Raw genomic sequence first — 17,120 nt, 5'->3', positions numbered from 1 at the left:
GGAAGAGCTCCGGCTGGGGAAAGTGTTGGCCATGTGTGACGCTGGCGGTTACCGAGCCCTGCAGGCGAGAAGCTCGGGCCTACTCAAGGGCAGGCCCTGGGCGGCGGCGGCCACGGAGGAAGCCGGCTATGAGTACGGCTCCACGAAGTACCTGCTGCTGTGCGGCCTGGGCGGGATGCTGACCTGCGGGGTGACGCACACGGCCATCGTGCCCCTGGACCTGGTCAAGTGCCGCATGCAGGTGGATCCCGGCAAGTACAGGGGCATCCTGAGCGGCTTCGGCGTGACGGTGCGGGACGATGGGCTGCGCGGCCTGGCCCGAGGCTGGGCCCCGACCTTCCTGGGCTACTCCCTGCAAGGCCTCTTCAAGTTCGGCCTCTACGAGGTCTTCAAGATCCGCTATGCGCAGCTCCTGGGCCAGGAGAAGGCCTACGAGTGGAGAACCAGCCTGTACCTGGCGGCCTCGGCCAGCGCCGAGTTCTTCGCCGACGTGACCCTGGCGCCGATGGAAGCGGTGAAGGTTCGCATTCAGACGCAGCGGGGCTACGCCCGCACTCTCCGGGCCGCAGCCCCCAGAATGTACGGCGAAGAGGGCCTGTGGGCCTTCTACAAAGGCGTGGCGCCGCTCTGGATGAGGCAGATCCCCTACACCATGATGAAGTTCGCCTGCTTTGAGCGTACCGTCGAGGTGCTCTACAAGTACGTCGTGCCCAAGCCCCAGAGCCAGTGCACCAAAGCCCAGCAGCTGGCTGTGACCTTCGTGGCCGGCTACATCGCTGGCGTCTTCTGCGCCGTCGTGTCCCACCCCGCCGATTCCGTCGTGTCCGTTTTAAACAAGGAGAAGGGCAGCACAGCCTTCGCGGTTCTCCACAAACTGGAGTTCGGGGGTGTGTGGAAGGGCCTGTTCGCCCGCATCATCATGATTGGCACCCTGACTGCGCTGCAGTGGTTCATCTATGACTCGGTCAAGGTCTATTTCAAGCTGCCTCGCCCTCCGGTCCCTCAAGCTCCCGAATCCCTAAAGAAAAGGAAGTAGGTATGGATGGGACGACTCCTGCAGCCACCCTTGCCAGTATTTCGATCCGGTGGGCGATTCGGACAAAACTAGTATGTAGGATGTTAATGTTTTTGGAGAGGTGACTTAACATGCGGTCCGAGTTGTCTTTAAGTGATTGATTTTTTTTTTCTTTTTGGCAATTCAAGAGGATTGCAACTGTTTCATTTCGGGGTTTGAGACGTTATCTTTGGGGAGTCAGCATGGTTGCTTTAACTCAGTAGCTTTTCAACAATTATAAGGAAAAAATTCTTAACAGGAAGTAAGTAGGTGATTTAGTGCCTCTAGGTTGTATGTCCTTTGATTCACCATTCCATGGAGATACCCAAGCATCACTACTGAATAGCCTTCTAATGAGGTTTTAAGGTCAGTGCAACTATATAGGACAGAGAACAAAGTAGAATTCTGCTACATGGTGCTCATCTCAATAGAAATCGTGCACCTTTGAATAGATGAAGGACTCATTCCATATTTCCTGTTCATGGCCATTACAGGTAAAAATTATTAAAAGTTAAATTGTGACTTAATATTGCCTGATAGCTGAGAAAGCTTTCACTGTTTTCAAAGAGCATGACATGAGATCTGCATTTTCTCATTTGGCTTTGTCCGATTCTCTTCCTGATGTTGCTGATTAGAACATAGCTCGCTCCAGGAAGTGCTACAATTGGATCAGTGTGGAAAACCAAAATGAGATGAAGGGCAGGCTCTGGGAATAAATATGTAAAGAAAAGCCTCTGTTCTCTAAAGATTTCTTTTGTACAACTCAGCTTTTAACAGCCGTACATCCAAAGAAGATTATACCACCCTGACATTTAGCGCACGCACGCACGCACGCACACACACACACACACACACACACACCACCCTACAAATTACAACAATTTTTGGTTGGATATTAAGGAATGGTTTTGGTGACTTTGGAAGGTGAATTTCAGTTTTAATGTAACAAATGCCATTCATTTCATTTGGTAGATTTTTCAGTAATCTTTACAATACTTGAGGTTCATAAAATATATTGAGGTTATAAGGCACTTTTTCAGTTTTCTGTAGCCTTCACATCTCTAATTCGGGAAACTCTAAAATTAGTGAAATTCTGTGAATTAGAGATGTTTGTAGAATGTGAATAAGAAGTAAACTTCAATATGATATTTGATATGGTTTACCAAAATGTTACATGATTGCCTTAACAACTTGTATTAAAAGTCACAAACTCAGAATATATTAATGTTTTAACTATGTAATAGTAAAATGTTTAGTGGTTAACAAAAGTTTTAAAGTGTCCATGTATGTTTGAACTGTCTTGATTGGATAATAAAAGAGCTTGGAAAAAAAGTCAGAACTTGTGAATGAGATGCAATGAAATTATATTTAGTGCCTCTCTTTTGTTAGGGAGGATACAGAGAAAGGATGATTATGTATTTTTAAGGCAGTTTGAATTTTCTTAGGCAGTTAGTGTCCAGATTTGTTGAAAAGAAAAGTTCTCAAGGAAGGCAGATGATAAATTTTGAGGCACTAAATTGTGCAGGTTATTTTTTGCAAAATTTTTTTGGGGGAGGGAGGTAATTAGGTTTTTTTTAAATGGAGGCACTGGGGATTGAGCCCAGGACCTTGTGCATGCTAAGCATTCAATTGACCACTGAGCTATACCTTCCCCCTGCCCCGTTTTTGCAAAATTTTAATAAAAATAAACTTCTGATTAGTGTTGTCTTATAAATGTGTGTAGGAAATTTCTTTGGTCAACAATTTATTAAGTAAATTATTTTCTACCATAATTTAAGGAATTGCTGCAAAATCTATGGAGTTTCAAGATAGTAAGAGACCCCTTGTTCTGGTCTGTGGTATTTCATGATCTGTTGATGACACCAGATAATTCCGTAATATACAATGTTTAGACAAGGATAATCTAAGGAGAACTGTTTGGCATGAATCTGACTGCCATGGGCATGGTCGAGAGGATTGATTTGCTTTGTTTGGGTCAGCAGTTTTTGTATTCAGTCCCTATATTTCTATTCGCCTTATTTTGTTTGTGATAGTTTACAAATGTCTGAATAAATAGGCCTTGGTAGCTACCAATGAAGAATAAAATGTAATTTAAGAAAGATGATATGAGTCCAAAGTCATTAGGCATTTTTTTCTAGTTACTCTTCCTTTGGAACAATTTAAACTTCTGGTCAGTGTTTCACCTCATCTGTAATTAGCCCTCTGAAATTGTGCATGTCTGTTAGAAAAGCCACAGTGTATCTGGTATTGTTAGACATTTATATTCGTTTTCACATAATCTCAATCCTTGAATTAGTCCATTTTCTATTTAAAGAAACAAGACTCAGAAGCTAGGTGACTTGCTCATAAAGCTAATGAATGATACAGTCTGAATCAGAGCCCACATTTTCACTACTCTAGCTCAGTACCTTGACATAACCAATGACTATCCTTTTCATAAATTGCTCTTTATAGTACTTCAAAAATATGTTTTTAAAATCTTCTACTTGTATATACTATAAAACTCCTAATTTTGCACTAGTGGAAAGTTTGTAATGTGTCTCAGTTGTGAAAAACCTATGGCCTAATTACTTAGAAGTAATCAAACTGCAAAATACTTAAATACATTTAATTTTAATATTTAAATCATTTCCTGCACCAAGTCATTTCCTCAGTCCTAACTTGAAGGGACTGATGATCATAAAAACATTTATGTTTTTAATTTTTAAAAAAATATGTGGTACTGCAGTTTTAACAGGAGAATTTATTCTATCACATTCTCTAATTTTTCCCTCTAATCTTTAGTTCCTACAGCTAAAAAAACCGGCTTAGGCTCTTTATCATTCCCCCCAGGTGGTGATTAAAAGTAGCTTTTTCAAGTGTATGATATTAATTTCATGATAGGGAGCTGTAATCTCATCTATTGATCTGTCCTTTGAGAAGTGAATAAAGAGAGTAGGTAAGATCTTGAAAAACAAAGGCCATATTTACGTGTTAAACCACACTGGTAAAGATTGGAAAGAATCAAAGTATTAATGTTATGCATTTTTCCTTGCTATGCAAGTGTGTCTTTAGAAAGTTTTTCTTTTGATCCTTTCAAAGGCAAGCATTATCACTGAAGTCAGAAGATCACATTTTGATAGGCAACCATTCAATTGTAGCATACTTGTTTTATGTGGTCTTAAAGATCAGTTATTTTTTAATCATAAACAAAGAACTGTTTGAAAGGAAATTTAAATTTCAGTATTATTTGGAAAGCTTTGTCTTATTTTCCTGATTGCTATTTGGGTGGGAGGTGAGTAGAGAGGGTACTAACAATGTAATTATAAGTAAAATTTGTTTTTGTGGGTATCCATTTTAGTTAACATATTTTGAGACCTTCAGTGATAGAGTATCCACAAGTTTAGAGGCAGTTTGGTAATTATGCTCATGTCCCAGGCTGTAACACTATTGATCAACATCTACCATGTGCCAAACATTGTGCTAAGCAGAAGGGTTTTCATGAGGAGCATAATACATGATCCCTGCCCTTGTGGAGCTTACAACCTAATAGGAAAAATAATTTACAATTATGCCAATGCTGCAAAGAAGTAGAGTGTGTTGTAAGATTGTACATCGAAGTGACATTTGAGATGATACCCAGAGGATATGTAGGAGTTAGAGTTGCAAAGAGAAGAAGAAACATGGCAGTGGGCACGGTATGTGCACCTGCCCTGAAGAAAGAGAAAGACTCATCACGGTTTTGAGGAATTAGAGAAGTTCACTTTGGCTGGTGCCCTTCAGCTGCACAGAGTGGTATGAAATGTAATAGGAAAACTATTTAGGAAGACAGTCACTGCAGGCTCTGTAGTTCTTGAAGATTCGAACTTAGAGTGTTCTTAGAGACATTGGAAAACCCGTGAAGGACTAAGCATAAAATGACCTTCAAGCTGCTGTGTGGGAAGAAATGGAGTGGAAGGGGAGAGGTTAGTTTAAATGCTGCTGTAATCCTGGTGAGAGAATGGTAGCCTGGACAGGATGATGACAAGTGGGATGTTAAAATACCATGAGAAGCCAAAAGGTGGAAACAACCCAAATGTCCATCAACAGATGAATGGATAAACAGATTGTGCTCTATACATACAATGGAATACTATTCAACCATAAAAAGGAATGAAGTACTGATACATGTTACAACTTGGATGAACGTCAGAAACATTATGCTAAGTGAAAGCAGTCAGACACAAACTGTCACATATTGTATGATTCCTTTTATATCATATATCAAAAATAGGCAAATTTATAGCAACAGAAAGCAGATCAGTGATGACCTGGGGTTGGGGTGAAGGGACTGGGAAGCGCTTATTTAATGAATATGGAGTATTTTTTCCTGGTGATGAAAACGTTCTGAAAGCAGAGAGAGGTGGTGGTTGAACATTGTGAATACACTAAATGCCACTTAATTTTATACTTTTAAATGGCTAATTGTGTGTTAAATGAATTTCATCTAAAAAAAAAAGCTATCATTAGATACTTTATTCGTAATAGCCCAAAAGTGGAAACAACCCAAATGCCCATCAACTGATGAATGAATAAAAAATGTATAGCCCATAGAATGGAATGTTTTCATCATTTAAAAAAAGGATTAAAGTACCATTTGCCATTCAAGAAATGGAGGAATAGAATACATGCTACAACATGGATGAACCTTGAAATCATTATGCTAAGTGAAAGAAGCCAGACATAGCCACATGTTGTATGATTCCATTTATATGAAATGTCCAGAGTGGTCAAACCCATAGAAAGTAGATTAGTGGTTGCCAGGAGCTAGGGTAGGGGTTGAGAGACGGAAGGGAGGAATGGAGAGTGGCTACTAATGGGCACAGGGTTTCTTTTTGGAGTGATGAAAATGTTGTGGAATTAGTGGTGATAGTTGCACAATTTTGTGAATGCAGCAAAAACCACTGAATTACACACTTTTAAAGGGTGAATTTCATGGTATGTGAATTATATCTCAATAAAGCTGTTATAAAAATATTATAAGACTGTAAAATGCACCTTAAATATCTATTTCTTCCCTAAGGTACAGCCCTTACCTCTGTCTTCCTCAATCAAGTTAAGACTACAGCTGCAAAAGTAAACTGCTGACTGTGACGTTGTCATAGTAAATTCTTACAAATGAATAGGGAAAAAACATCCACCATGTTGTAAAGGCTGGAAATTGCCTCTAAGGAATGAATATCTTAATCTCTAATGATAAGGAGATCATTAATTTTGGAAAATCACTTCACAATGTGGGGAGTTGAGCCACCAACAATTTTGCCCTCTATCATAAGAAAAGGAGCAGATGGATTTTGAGAAAAGCAGGTGTGTTTATAGTATCCAGGAAAATCCCAGTTAACCAAACCATTCAGGAATTTAAAAATCCCCTTTTGTTTACAATTCTTGATTAATTTCTCTTTTAAAATATGCTGAATATGATTAATAATGTAGGGGTTTGTAAGGCCTCCTGGGCCATCAGTAATGAAAATCAGTGCTTATCGAACACCAGTAGAAAGTATAGGGCTTTTGGATGGATGTACACAGACCCAAGACATAAATGGATATGGATGTAACTATTAGTGTGTGTTTAATCCTCAGTGTTAGTTTGAAATCTTGTCATCTGCCTCTTTGCCAAAACATAGAGTGAAGGAAAAAAATCTGTTTTACTCCAAGATTATTTATGGCATATCTATATGACATTACCTCTGTAGGCCAGGTACTTTCACATGTTATTTTACTGATTTATTACATTGTGTTCTAGTAGGTTGCTTGAAAAGTTGGTGATTTCATATCTAAATTATACGTAGTCCTGTGAGTTAACACAGTACTCCATAATGATGGGCTATTTCTAAGGAAATGGTATTTCTAAATTATTATATTTTAAATATATGCATATCAGCCTATCTTTCCTGCCATAAAGAAACAGAACATGTTTTCAGAAAATATTAGTAAAATTAGGTATTCTGAAAAGAGCTTTTGTGGGTTGAAAGAACTCTGCCCCCTTGAGAGGCTGGTAATTCACATACACGTAATTGTTAGTCTCCCGACATGAATCAGAGCTGCTGACAGGACGATTGTCCATTTTTAAGAGGGTGGATGGAAACCTGGCAAAAACCACAGTCCTTTCATCTCTAATAGCATTCGCTTTCTGGCTGTAGTTACATCTTACTCCCAGATATGAGGATTTGTCCCTGTAATCATTGTCTTATACCTTAATGTCTCCCTTACCAAGAATATAAAGCATTTTTGTTGTGCTAAATCAGTATCATTCATCTTATTTGTCTGTATTGTGTTTTGAAACTTTTGCTCTTTTTAGATCATTACCTTTGTCTGACAAATGTTGTTACTAATATTTATAGCAACCATTTATGGTGCCAAGTATTGTGGCAAATACATTATATACAAGGTATCGTTTATTTACAACCATCTTGTGAGTTTGTTACTTGTATAAGTTACTTGTATATGTTTTGGCTGCAAGCAACATAAACCCTAATACACAACAGGTTAAACCATAAAGGCATTGATTTTTAACAAGAGATCTGGAGACAGGTGGACCAAGGTTGGTTCAATGGATAGGTGTTGTCCCCAAAGACCTAGGTTCTTTCGGTCCTTCCGCTCTGCCATCTGTAGGGTGTCTGTGATGTCTCCCCTCATGTTCAAAAGATGGCTGCCACAACACCAAACATCACGTCTCAGCAACAGTATCCAGATCAGGAAGCAAGGCAGGCAAAAGGCAGGTGGGCTTTTTCTTCAGTGTCTCTCTTATCAGGGAGGTAAATCTTTCTCAGAAGCTTGGGGCAGATTTCCCCTTTGGCCTCAAAGGCAAGAATTAGGTCACATGTTCTCCTGTAGCTCCCATAAACCAATCACTGACAAAGGACTGGGGGCCTTAGATCGATGTGACACATCTGCAGGGATTAGGCACATGGGGACCCAAACAAAACCAAGATTTTTTGTTGTCAATGTTAGCAAGGAAGAAGAGGTAAATGGCTGTTGGGTAGGCAACCAGGGTCTACCCTTATATTCTTTTCCCTTTTAAACAAACAAGGAAACTGAGGCTCAGAGAGATTGAGTCAGTAAGGTAAAACCATAGAGACAAAAAGCCAGGGTTCAAACCACATTTGTCTGCCTCCAGAGCAGTTTGTTGTCACATTACTTGCTTGAACCTGGAACTTGCTATGAGGCAGAGGTACTATAGATCATATCACAAGGAATTTATTCCTGAAAGTGTCAGGAAAACTGCTTTCCAACAGTGACTAATCCATAATGAAGTCTCAAAGCCAGGAATCCGCACAGTGGCAATCCATGGATGATGGGATATGATTAGATCTAAATTTTGCTATCATGCCCTGAAAAAGAGAAACCAGGTGTGGAAAAATAAAAATAAAAACACACAAAGCGACATCTTAAAAGAAGGTAAATATTTATAAACCTTTTTTGTAGTCATCCTCAGTCTTTTTATTATGCACTTTCCCCCCATTGACTTTCCAAAAATGGCCGATTTCTTTCAAATGCTGCATACTGGAAGAATCCAGAGGCTTCATCAGATGAGCAAATTTCAGAGCCACTACCAATTTTTTTTCCTTAAGAAATGTACTAAGCATCTGATTTGCTGCTGATAAATTCTCTGTAAGTAGCATGATAATTAAGCACACACAAAACCAGTCTGTGTCTGTAGGAATACAGCTGGGCTGGCACTGAATTGGTGATGGCGCAGGGGCACCGAGCGGGGGGGTTCCACTGCATCTCAACAACCATGTACCTTCTTTGTGCAGTGACCAATCTGCCTCTCTCCCCACAGACCCCCTGAATCACAGGCCATTGCCCATTCCCCCCACCCCGTGTCTGTCACTGAGCTAGTTTACTGAGCACCTTCTCTGAGCCTTGAGACTGGCTGTCCTGCTTCCAGGCTCCAGTCAGAAAAAATGGCAGGAAACCGAAGTGGTATACCTCTCCCAGCATGACTCCTCACCACCCTAGACTGGTAGACTAGGCCCTCAGAAGTGGAACCATGGTCTGTGACAAAACTAGGGGGAGGCAGGCAGTGGGGGCTGGCGGTGGCAGGAAAGGGCTGAGCAATGAGACCAGGCTTCCAAACCTGGCTTCACCAACGTCTTTTCATGGCTTTGACAAGTGACCTTACCTCCCCAAGCCTCAGTTTCCTCATATGAAAAACAAGGAACCACAGCACCTACCTTTGATGACTGTGAGAACTAGCAATAATTCATGTGAAACATATGGTGTAAAATAAAAACTCAATAGATTATAGCACTTATTATTACCAGCCCCTTAGTAAAAAGTTGAAGGCTATTAGCATGGAAAGATTTAGCCTGTGTTGTGTTATACTGTTGTTATGGTTGTTCTTGGTTATAGACAGGATAGATTTGCTTTAATTTTTAATGCATCATCAAGTACATAGCCCTTTGTGGGAAATGCAGTGTGTAGGGAAACGAAAAGCCAATAGCCTGGGGGTGTGGTGTGTACAGAAGCCAACGGTGGCAACCCCATCCCTCCCTGGCTTCTAGGCAAACAGTTTCTTTTACAAGTGTGTTTTTGGTATGCAAATCACTTTATGCAGATTTCTGTGTGCAAAATACAGCATAGAAAAATGGCCTTCTTGCCAAGGAAGATAGGAGACGTTGGCTGCCATCAAATGAATTAGCAGGCAAATTTCAGATTTCTCTTCCTACTGCTCTTTCTAACAATGTATAGGGGTGAGCACATTAAACCGAACTATTTTGGCTTTAGATTGTGTGTTCTTGAGATAAAAGTGTGCTTATTGAAGCTTGTGACTACTTTTTGAAGCCATAATAACGTTTAGTGGTATTAGTTTAGCATTTCACAACAGTGTACCACCTCCAGTTAGTAAAAATGCTTGTTCTAAAGTCACAGATGGCTTCCCGTCTGAGGGTAGGTGCTAGTCTCCACGTACTTCCTACTTTTCTGTGAAGATCTGTGCTTATTAACAGATTTAAGTTTATATTTTGTAAAATGTCTTCTCCCTAATTAATATGTGTCTTAGTAAGTGAAAGGAATACATTTAACATTAAAGTCATCTTTTTCTTTGGGTGAGCGTGGAAAGCTAGCACTCTATTCCCAAGGCCGTATTTGACTACCCAGGCAGAATAATAATACGTCTCTCTCCTGGCGTGCCTCACCATTTTCAAAGTCTTTTGCTATTGGCTCCTCTTGTGAGCTAATGGAAGGAAGTGAAATGAAACCTTTGTCTGAGGTCATTTGTAACAGAGGACCGCCCCCAGGTCTGGTTGCGCAGGGGAAACAGCAACTGCAGGCCAGCGGCCCCACCAGGCTTCCCTTCTCTCCTCTTCTTTCCTTCTCTTTCCCCCAACCATTTTTTGCTTGTTTTGGGTGTTTCAAACTTGCTGAATGAGACACTCATTAATTTTACAAAAACAAAGCTTAAATGAAAAGCATTTTTTAAAACAAAATACCTCATCTGAGAAAGAATGACAGGTGTAGCTTACTTCTTTCGGACATCACTAATGGCTGGAAGAGAAGGGGAGAATAACGTCTTCACTCACTCGTTTACTCATTCATGCGTTCAGGTGTGTGTGCGTTCATTCATTCATTCAACATCGTGCTTAGCGTGCGTCAGGCATTGCCCTACACACAGGAACACAAAGATGAGAATAGTCCCAACCATTGAGTTCACTGTCTGTCGAAAGAGGCAGATGTGGAAACAAACTGCATTGGCATTGATTCCCCAACAGAATGATGTGCAAGGTATAAAGGTGGCACAAAGATGGGATCGTTAACTCCATCACTCTTGCGGTGTGAGGAAACACTTTTTGGAGGATTTCTATCTGAGCAAGGTTTTGAAAGCTGATAGGTGTTCTGCAGGTGGGTGGAGGTGTGCGTGTGTCGGGGGGAAGCACTGAGGCGGAGGGAATAGTAAGTACAAAGGCACAGAGGCCTGAACCAGCAACAGATGGGGGGGGTCTCTCATAGGAGAAATTTCTTTGCTTAAGAACAGAGAAGGGGAGAGGTATGGAAAATATTTTCAACATCTCACATATCTGTTCCTCGCTTTGTATTTCTACTCCACTACCCGTGCATGCAAAGTCACCTTATGGCTTATCCGAATTATTGCCATAGCCTGTAACTGGTCTTGTTGTCTCCAGTTTCTTCCTCCACTAACGCTGAAGAATACTTCACAGGCCCTGCAGTATTCAGCCCACCCACATGGGTACCACTGAGAACAAAATAAAGCCAAGCACCTTACCCCAGAGCACCTGAGGCCTGTTATAGCTCGGTCCTTCCTGGCCACTGGTACTGATCCTTGGCCCATGTCAGTCCTCCTGACCAGGGTGTCCATCCCTCACTGATCTTCACTTCAGTCCTTCAAGAGTCAGCTCACACTCCCTCTGTCTGGCTGAATCGGCTTCACCCTCTGCCAGTAGAAATTAAACAGGTTTTGGAGTCCCAAGATGTGGGCTCCAATCCTGGCTCTGGCTTTGGACAAGTTTCTGAGACTCAGTTTCCCCAACTGTAAAAGATGACTGTTCACTTTACACAGTTGTTTCAGGATTAACAGAGCATGTTTTTTGAGTGCCTGACACACAGTCAGTCCTCAGGCATTAGAGTTATTATTATTGTTACAATTTAACTTCTTTATGAAATTCAAACAATAGTTAACTACCTTTGTAATTTGCCTTGAGGATCATATAAGCTGATGAGTATGAAATTCCTTTAGATAAAGCTAATTACTATTTGTATCTCCATTAACGTACTCACTCATTTTTTTCCCACTCATTAATCCATTTGCTCATTTAACATTTACTAAATTCCCAATAATTGGTACATCATAAGCTCAGCATGAAGGGTATAAAGATGACATTTGAAATGTCCCGAAAGAGCACAAACCTTATGGAAGAAAGCAGTCATGTCTAAAACCAGGCGGGGAGCCCTGAGACAATATGAACATGGAATCTGGGAAGGCTGAGGGCTTAAGGGCGAGTTCGTGAAGAGCAGCCCTGTGCCTGGGCCGGGGGCATGAGACTGCTTAGGGTGTCGGGGAACCGCCTTGAAGGCAGAGATGGCTTTTGGTCACCCCTTCTTCCCCTACAGTCCTTGCAGCACGCAAGTCTGGAGGGCAAGAGGTGATGGGACGTTCCAAAGTGCTGCAAGGAGAGCCACCCCAGCCCCGAACCCCGCTGTGCCCCCACGTCCCCCAGAACCCTCCCCCATGGCACTGAGGGTAGAGGGGGCGTGTTTTTGCCAAGGAGCTGCCACATCCATAATGTAACAATACAAGTCAACAGGGAAATAGGGCTGTGTTACAGAATTCGACCTTAAGTCAATTTTGCTGAAATGCATATAGTTACAAACTGAAGTAAAGTCATTCTGACCTTTAAATCTGTGGGACAAAGGTGACAACCATGGAGGTGTTAAAATAAACATTAACTTGTTGATCACAAAACGGGCTGTAGGATACTGACTATAAATTGTCAGAGGTTGAGGATTAATGACCTCCTCTCCATATGTGGAGAGAAACGCTTAGAACAGAATTGCGCAGAATCCAGAAAGGCCCGGTACTATGTTACTACCACCCTCTGAAGTAAGGTTGGAAAATAAACACTTGAAAGTCTGCCCAGATTGTTGTAATCTTATTAATCTAACAAAGAGACTCAGTAACTGCCTCAACCAGGGGGATGGTGTTTACCATGTAATTTGTAACAAGCTGATAAACATACCCTTGCCCCACTTGCAGAAAACTCTCATGCTCCCTGCAAGGAAGCAGTTGGCAGAAAAACAGTAATAAAGGATTAGAGACCAAAAAGCCACGGTTTAGGTCCCAAGTAAATGTTTGCTCATCTCCCCATTCCCCTCCCCCGAGGCTTCCCAGCCCCCTGCCGTTTCCAAGTTCAGAGGTTTCTCCTAGTCATGCCTTCCTGAGGCTTCTGCCATGATGCTTCCGGCCCTTTGGGGCACTCTGCCAAGATCTCCCTCCTCAGGATTTCTGTCCTGGGGTCTTGATGGGCAGCTCTGAGGTCATCCTGGGTTCTTGGTGGATTTTAGGGCTATCTTCTCTCCGTGGTCTGTGTGGTTTCCAGAAGGCAGTGCTCCCTCCCCCAGTCTCGGGGGCCAGTGGTATTTGACAACACCCCTGAGCATGGCTCCTCACAGAGTTCTTGCTGCAAACCATAGGACAACCTCAGGCTAACCCAGCAGAAAAGGAATTTATTGCAAGAGCAGTGTTGGCAGGAGCAAGGGAGGCTGGACAGCCTAGGTCGTTCCAACTTACCCATCATGGTGGCCCAGCCACCCCTTCTTCATGGCCGCCAGCTCTGCAAATGGTCTGAACCTTTGTCTGACTCCCTCAGGACTGAAATCCCAGGAGGGGGCATGCATTTGGCTGCCACCAGGCCCACCTTCTGCCTCCTTTGTTCAGGGTAAGCCCTGCCCCCTACAAGGACCCACACAAGAGAAAGAGATTTGGATGTCATGTACTCAAACAATGAACAATACCCACTCACTCCTCTGAATAATAATAGCTAACACTTTCTGAGCACAGTATCAGGCCCTTGAGATGGATTAACTCACTGCGTCCTCACAACAGGCCCACAAGAAAGGGCTCCATTTTACAAATGAGAAATTGAAGCACGAGAAACTAAGATGATGAAGTCATGCAGCTGGGAAGCCACAGAACTCTGAGTCAAGCCTCACTGTGGGAGTTTGGACAGAAGTCAGTCACTGTCCATAGAGGCTCTGGAAAGCTATGTGTAAACGTCACCTGAGAGGACCCTGTCATATTGGCTGGCTCACCCGTTCTGCACCTCTAACCTGCTCTTCTTCCTGTATTTTGTTTTGCTTCCAGGCCTACCTGCTCCCTTGCCCACCGTGTCTATCCAGGCTCTCACCCAGCTCCTTACCCCCATCTGTCTGTGCAGGACCCCTCCCTTATTTAGCCCCGGTTTCAAAGAGTATGTGGCCCACATTGGAAATGCACCAGGACGTCAAAAGCCAGGATTAATTCTACACGATGAATTCCTCCACATTTACTATACTCTTAAAATCAGTTTGTCCTTATGAGGGTCTGTTCTAGGATATGAATAAAAAAACATATTAACCTTTACAAATCTAATGTTCCTAATTTTTAAAAGAATTTTGTCTTATCAGTGAGTGATTGTAACACGTATAGCAATAGATTTTGACATTAAGGGTTTTCTATTATTTTTAAAAATTGGCATCCTTGGAATCTGGTACATGGTGGCACTTTATCAATATTTGCTGTATTAAGGAATGAGAACCAGAAGCCTGTCACTCTGGTAATTGCAGCCTTTACTGAAAAATTGACATTCTCTTTGTGAATATGTTACAAACAAAGCCTCGTTTTCAGTCTTACAATATCCTAATTTTTTAGTCACTTATTTCCCCCATCTTACCTCCTTTTAGATTATAGATCACCTCCACTGGCACTGTTGGGAAAAGGTCTTTTTTCTTTAGAAGTATTTTTAGTGACCACCCCCCCCACTCCTAAACACCACACACACAGAATCAGAGAATTCTTCATAGTTCATGCCATCACTGAAATCTAAATACAACTATTTAGATTCTGAATCTGCCAGGTGGGAACGTGTCAGTTTGTCTTCTTCTGCACAGCTCATGTTCCACTGTGATACATCAGCAAGACATAATAATAACCATAATTGTAGTAGGCACGGCAGTCAGACAGTGTATACATTAAAGCTATCCTTCTAAAAACAGAATACAGTGGTACACAGCACTTTGAAGCCCAAGTTGTGGTTAGAAGGTACCCGACCAGCTCCTTAAACTCAACTCTGAGTAAAGTTTTTGAAATGACAATGGGCCAATACTTAAGAAATAAATTTGTTTTGAATAAAAAGCAATTTAGGATTTAAGACTCTATGAGTGACACAAAAAGGAAGAGAAAGGCCTCAAGATGCCCGTCCCTAAATCAGAATGACTGAATTTGTTTCCACCAGCTTGATCCTTTCCTGAAGGCGGCGAACCAGGGCACATCCAGGCACCCTCGAACATCTCATCAATCTCCTGCCACAAAAATGAGTCAGGGTTACAGCCAGACCCTCATCCCGCTCCCCCTCAGCAGAGCACCTGCCAGGCTGCATTAGTAATGAGCGATGCCAGCACAGATGGAGGTCCGCGCTCGGGCGCCGGGGGCCCACAGGAGGAGAGGAGGCGTCCCCACAGCAAACGCTGCCTCTCCTCCTAGACACGTCAGTTTGCACACCCTACGGCTGATCTGTCACATCCTGTTGTCAGCAGCAGATCGGCCAGCAGATGTGTGTGTGGTCAGACCGCCCAGACGCTGCCGCAGCGGGGCGTGTTTCTAGGGGAGGGTGGCAGTCTATCAGCAACTGCAAGCCTGGCCCTGCTGCTGGTTGTTTAGAGGCTTGCCTCTCCCAAGAGCCTAAACTCCATAAAAGCAGTTTCCCTAAAACTTCTGTAAGGTCCTGCTCACACTGTAAGTTTCTTGGGGGCACCTCCCTGGCCCATCAGGGTGAATTGAACATCTCATGCATCCACTGAAGCCTCTGTGGTCTAATAGCAGTGATCCTTTTTTTCTGCCTGGACAGACTGACGGTCCCTGGGCCTCCCTGTGAAGCAGACAGATCTGGATCAGACAGCTGTGGGTTCCGATTCCAGCACAGCCACCTGGGTGAGGTCCTTGACCAATCCTAACCTCAATTTCCTCATAGGAAAAGTGGGGACAGTAATACTCACCTCCAGAGGTGGTTCTGAAGCTGAGAAGTGCACAGGTACAGCACCCAGCAAGGCACTTGGCACACTCCAGGTGTCCTATTTACTGGACTTGTTTATTGTCAAGATCTTTAAAGAGGCAGCCCGTGTGGCATTTAAGAGGCCGTCCTAAGATCATAAACAGAGATGGCCATCAGGGAGAAAGGCCTCCCTTGCTCCAGAGTGCATGGGGAAATCTCCTTGCTCTGAGCTTTCCAACAGTATTCAAACTCCAGCCAGGCCCTGACATGTGGCCCTAAACTCCGTCATGGGTTTGCTTAGCTTGCCCTGTGAGCGAGCTTGCAATCTGCCCTATGACTGCTTCTCTCAAAATTCCTCTCCTGTTGTGTATGCTCCTTTCATAGTTGGCATTAATGGCTTCAGAGAGCCAGCAGGGACCGTAGTGATCATCACAGATGGGGTAACAAGGGCAGTGGCAGAGGTTGGGATATCCCTGGACTCCTGGTCCAGTGCTCCTTCTGCTCTCCACGCGGCCCTGGGCATGCGTGTCCTGAAGTGTGGTTGCCCCGGGAAACACTTGATCAGATGTGCTGCTCCTGCTGATCCAGTGACACAGCCAGCCTCTCTCAGGAAGGAAGGGGAGCAACAAATGCTTGCTTAAAGCAGTTGTTCGTGGACTGGCCCCTGTTGACTGGGGAGCCGCCTAGAAATTTGAACACGGGTCATGGTGGCACCAAGAGTTACTGTCTAGAGACTTAAATGACACAAGCATTGACTGCTTTCTTCAGATCCTACAAAGTTTATAGCCTATGAGCAGGTCCTGGCCCATCCCCCCTTCTCACCAGGCCCAGACTCTAGCCTCATACCTGTGCCCTAGATCTTCCTTGCACCCTCCTGGCAAACCAGACCCAGGACAGCCCAACGGTTCCCCTCCTCCATGTCTACCTGGGCAGCTGAGTGCTGCTGGCTCTCAGCACTTCCGGATGTTCAGAGCTGTCATTCTCCCCATTCCACCCAACTCCATCTCAAGCCCTCACTCCTCTTCTCAGCCCTCTGTCCAAGCCCCCGTCTCCTGGCTCCAACTCTCCCTGGGAAATCTCAACCTCTATGTTCCTGGGCTAAGCTGCTGGCACCACCTACCACATCCTCCTGTACCAGCTTAAGACCTGGGAGTCACCTTGGTTCCTCTCTCCCTGCCCACAGGCTGTCTATTCTCTCTTCTGAACAGGTCTTGATGACCTACCTTCTCTTGGTTCCCATGGTCACCCTAGTTCAGGCCATAGTCACCTTTGGTCTGGGCTCCTACACTTGCCTGCACGGCACCCTGCCCCCAGCCTGAGCCCTCCTCTAGTCCTCCCTCTGC

General features: G+C 43.5%; 1 non-coding gene across 1 annotated transcript; it reads left to right on the top strand.

Moving 5' to 3' along the window:
* The first annotated feature begins 6 nt into the window (after positions 1 to 6).
* Positions 7 to 3,014, top strand: LOC102519469. Its single transcript, XR_001365330.2, has one exon. It is a non-coding gene; the product is annotated as a phosphate carrier protein, mitochondrial (transcript).
* The last annotated feature ends 14,106 nt before the right edge of the window (positions 3,015 to 17,120 follow it).

Source organism: Camelus ferus, chromosome 13 (genome assembly GCF_009834535.1).
Source record: "Camelus ferus isolate YT-003-E chromosome 13, BCGSAC_Cfer_1.0, whole genome shotgun sequence".
Taxonomy (NCBI): Eukaryota; Metazoa; Chordata; class Mammalia; order Artiodactyla; family Camelidae; genus Camelus; species Camelus ferus.
Note: the sequence above shows the minus strand (reverse complement) of the source record. Positions and strands in the feature narration are given on the sequence as shown.